Here is a 5,303-nt window from a genome sequence, read left to right as displayed (position 1 = left end):
TGACAGTTATCTGAAAATATTGTTTTTTTTGCTGTAAAATCACAGATGTCTGTTATGTTGATCATTTGAAAAGAATAGATATTCTGTGGTTGGGGTGTAAATAGATTAGTCCCTTAATAAAAAACAAAGTGAGACTTGATACATCATCATACAGCATTATAATTAGCTCTGGATTGAATATCTGCAGTCACTGAAACTTCTCACTCATTCTGAATTTCTCACACGTGTGCACAGAAGCAAACTGAGTTGCTAATTAGACCATTGTGTTGAAACAATACCAAGTAAACCTCTTCATTTCCTCAAATCACTTTATTTTTTATTTACAACAATCAGATGCAATAAAATGCATTACACATGTAATTGATTATAATATGTAACAGTAAGCTTTATCTGATTCTTGTCCAACATTTGCTTTGTAGATCAGATTTGCCTGATTAACACATGATTTCTGCCACCTAGCGACCATGGCTGTAGACTGTTACCAGAAATGCTGTTGCTACAGTAACAATCTAAAGCCACGGTCACCATGGAGACAACAAGGGGAAGAAATGGAATTCGCGTCAGAAACTGCAGATACACTGATCTGATTGGTTGGTTGGTTAAGACACCTCCTACATGTGTAGATGAAGGGTTTACAGGAAAGGTATTAGGATTCTTCTTACTGATGTCCTCACATTCAGTCAGTAGAGGGTTACCAGGCATCAGTAGCCATGACTGTAGACTGTTACTGTACTTTCAGGCACTTTTAGCAGTAAGCAGTCTAGAGCCAAGGTATTGATACACTGACCATGGAAGCCATTGCAGTTAGGAAAGTGTGTAGTCTGTAAGAAAACTGCATTATACAACACAATGCTGCATATGATACAGTGTATGTTACAGTACACTGAAATATTAACACAGTAATAGAAGCACAAACATGATTCAAATGAAGTTTATTTTTAATTATTCATTGCTGGGCATTTTTTCCTTTTTCCTTCTTCTTCTTCTTTTTTTTTTTTTTTTGCTGTTGCTGAAGTGGTGTTATGCATTCTGAATTGAGAAACATCCCCTGATGAAGTTAGTGTTTGTACTAAGAACAGTGAATATGCTACAAAACATTTACAATCAGTCAAAATCATTATGTTTATCACCTGCTGCTACAGCAGGTGTATGCTTAAAGAACTGAATAACTAAGTTCATTGATTTGTCATTTCTCCATGAAGCTTTAAATGTTTTGTGTGAAACCCAGAGACAAGTTTTTTCCTTTCAGAGAGGGTTAAAGCAGAATTGAAAGAAGTGTAGTAATGTCTTAAATGGAATGATTAGTTAAATAATGCTATTACTATTACTACTCGAAACAGTAATATTCGAAAAGTTGGGAAATCACTGAGATAATGTTTTGCTGTGCTAATAGTTGGCTGTGGTGCTGAAGTATATAGACTGTTCGCTGTCCATGGTGCTAACTAAAGTAAGAGTACCCTTAGTACTCGTTTAAAACCCATTAATTGGTGCAAGTGATTGAATAGATGACATTTTGATCTTTTCAAGTTTTTGGTAATTAGTTTTCAGCACCATGGACAGCAAAAGCATAATATAATGCTCAGTATAACGCGTGCAAGTCTTTGCGCCCTACCAGGACACATGCTTTGCTCGTGCTCCTGTAATTCCCACACTAAAAGTGGGAATTCACTCCTGTTCTTACGACTAGTTTTTGACCTCACGAGAAGAGTATAGGCGACGATGAAGCGGAGGAGAGTTCAATGTTATCCTCACAGATTCCATTCAAGCCAAGCATCGCTGATAATTGATAATTTGCTTGTTTGGAATAAGAATATGCAATCAAATCAGGCCCATAGGGATCAAAATTGGACACCCCTGCTGTAGGGTAATCCCCCTTGGTGATGTCAGCAAGGAAACGACAATGGGGAAGCCGGTTTCAGCCCGCGCCAGCAGTAGCCTGCTGCACACGCATAGATTAGAGAGAGCTTCTTGGCTCTAGGAAAGCACGGAGTGTGTGCGTGGGAGGGCTTTTTGATTGGTTCTGCTCGTAGATCACCCGCCTTATCCCACCTCCATCCTTCCCCACGCTCTGCAGCGGTCGCAATGCGGTGGGCGGACGCACGCAGCCCTGTGTCTTTAAGGGCAGTTTGGAAGTCGTCGGCATGTGCGCAGGAATGACGCAGGACTGACTTCATCTGCAGTACGTCACGACATTGAAATTTCGGGGGAAAAAAACGAGATAATGAGCGATACGGATTGTTTGAGATGTTGCCTATCTGGATATTAACTGAACTGGTACGAGACACGATTTCCGGTCTTACGGCATATCACTAAAATAGACACTGGACCAAAATAGGCATTGACGTCTTGCCTGAGAATAGAAGAGCCGGAGCAAAGCAGTGAAGCTTCACACCCTCATCCAAAACAAACAGCACAGTGCATAGTGCTTATTTTTAATGCTTAACATATAATAGCACATCCAACATTTATAACCTATACTTTATTTATGATTTATACTTAATTAGCTTAATTAATTATCATACATTTCTTGTGCTTATTATCTGTCTCTGTACAAAAAAAAAAACGATTCTTTGTTTTTGCTGTTTCAATTATTTTAACAAGTCAAAAATCTAAAACAGCGTGTGTTAGATATTTTGTTAAATCACTGCAGTTTAGCTGGTAATACAGCAGTGGGTAGATGTCTGTCTCTCATGATCTCTGATCTGTCATAGCCCATGTGCGCAAAAGTGAGTCACACTGCAGCAACTTCCAGCCACCGCAATTTATAAAGCAGAACTCGTTTTTATATTTTATAAAAAACCTAGAGCGTGTATATCTTATCACGTGCACATTATATATATATATATATATATATATATATATATATATATATATATATATATATATATATATATATATATATATATATATGTGTGTGTGTGTGTGTGTGTGTGTGTGTGTGTGTGTGTGTGTGTGTGTGTGTATTATTATGTATATATAGTGTGTGTTCGCATTTCTAGCTCTTGTGTTTCATCATTACCATATTAAAATGCTCAATATAAAAAGGTTACCTACCTTTTGTGAACGTGCCCCCGACCTTTCAGCGCTCCGAAGTGACCGCTTTTGGTATCTATCTAAGAACTTTAGTCAACCTTTTCCTAAAGACGATAAACCGCCGGTCACTGACATGCAGAAAGACTGCAGAAATTCAAGCGCTGATTGTATCCACTCGTCCCCGTGGCTTGGTAGATGCTCGTGATTTGAGCGGGTTCTCCCATCGCTCGCGTTTTATAGACACACCATAGTACTAGTGATGAGGACGGGGGGAGGGGCGGGGGGCTCTCATTCATTGAAAAACAGGAGCGACACAGGAGTTCTACGTGTGCTCTTACGTCACTGTGGAATTTTAGTCCACAGGAGGACGCCAAGGGTTTCGCGTGGATGGAGAGCGGGTCGAATAGATGCGTGAAACACGCTCATGGCTACAACGCCAGGGTGTGAAGCACCACCGACACGTGAGTGCTTTGGATTGATGGGTACTCGAGTGTCATTAGTCGAGTTTTTACCGCCAAAACCAGCTAAGATAACAGCTCCTGAGGTGTGTGTGTGTGTGTGTGTGTGTGTGTGTGTGAGAGAGAGAGAGAGAGAGAGAGAGAGACCGATTAATTTCAATATCTTAAATATCAGTGTATATATTTAGTCTATATCATATCAATATATATTTAGTCTATAGATTTATATAGCCGTGTTTTAATTACAGAGAAATTGTTGCAATAATCTATCATACTCTATAATTTACACATGACTCTTGGCTACAAAAAAGTTATGATTTTCCATCTATTTGTAACTAAGAATTTGCTGCAGTGAGATAAAGCCAGACAGACATGAGATGAGCTGTGATGTCCACGGTAACTGGGCAGTTTCACTCGTTATGAATCACTACCTTCTCCTGCTCATTGGCTTCCAGCTCGCGTTGCCAGCATCTCTTTTACTTTCTCACATTCTCCCTCCTCTCCTGTCACTTCCGCCCACTCCCTCTCAGTCCCACTGCCACCCGCGCACCCCCCTACACACACATCTCTCCTGACACTAGGTTGGACATGTTCCCATTTGTTACTCCGTAGTTCAAGCTCCCCTCCTCCTTGATGAATCACCTGTACTTTCAGCAGTGACCACAATGTGTACTGATTAGAACATGGCCACTGTCAGTGCTCAGATTAGTTTATGACCCCACTTGGACTTTACAATCAAGAGCAATTTTATATGAATGAAGTAAAAAGAAAATCGGCATTTGTTTTTTAGTTGTGTGTATAAGTCGGATTATTGGGGTATTTAGAACACATTGACTATATTGCAGATCATGCATTGATTGATTATTTATAATAAACACCGACATTTCTTCATGTAAATATTAAAAACATGATATTGTTAAACATGATTGGGTGCAATATTATAGGTAAAATAATCAGCGATTATGATCAGCCAGATGATATGCTGCCTTGCTGAAGTTCATTATTTTCCATTAACATGATGTCATTTCTTTTTGAAAAATTTCCAATTGTGAAGTTAAGAAAAAACACAGCTTGTCATGTTACCAAGAAACTGGATAGTCTGAAATCCTCTATCACTTGGTGGAAATTTATTAACAGATACGAAGTCCTGAAAGTAGAAATTCTTTCCATGAATGTTAAATACAGGTAAATGGTCTTTATTAAATAACATCTCTTTTTTATTCCATTTCTTATTACAACAGATTATGTCCTTTTAAATCAGTTGTTAAGAGAGAAACAATAACATATTTTTACACAAGCCTGAAAATAAACCTCTGATTTGATAGAAATAAGGAAATGAATCAACACCTTCTGACTAATCAGATGCATTTTACATTTATCCAGAAGTGGCTTTCTGGCAATCCTACGATTTTAACTCCTCCAATTAGTTTATCCATAATCTTGACCACCGCATCACTGTTGCTACATTTAAACAGGAATGAGATAAATCTGAACACATTATTCCTTTACAGTCATAAACATATGAGTCCACCGATTTATACGAGGAATGTAGTGTCACACACATGTATGTTATTATCACACCATTGACAAACCCAGTGTCTTCTCTCTTAATCTCTCATACTATTTTACTCTTAATCCTTCCCTCTTACACAAAGCAAGTTGTCTTGTTTTCCTTCTTTTCTTGTTTTTGCCTACTACTTGGTATTGTAATTTCACTTGAATGCCAGTTTTATGAGAGGCATGAGGGCATCACATTGCAGTTCAATGATAATACAATGTGGTTTATTTAAAAGGGATCAGCGATTCTGAACT

Source organism: Tachysurus vachellii, chromosome 15 (genome assembly GCF_030014155.1).
Source record: "Tachysurus vachellii isolate PV-2020 chromosome 15, HZAU_Pvac_v1, whole genome shotgun sequence".
Lineage (NCBI taxonomy): Eukaryota > Metazoa > Chordata > Actinopteri > Siluriformes > Bagridae > Tachysurus > Tachysurus vachellii.
The sequence above is the reverse complement of the archived record's forward strand: the minus strand, read 5'-3'. Positions refer to the sequence as shown.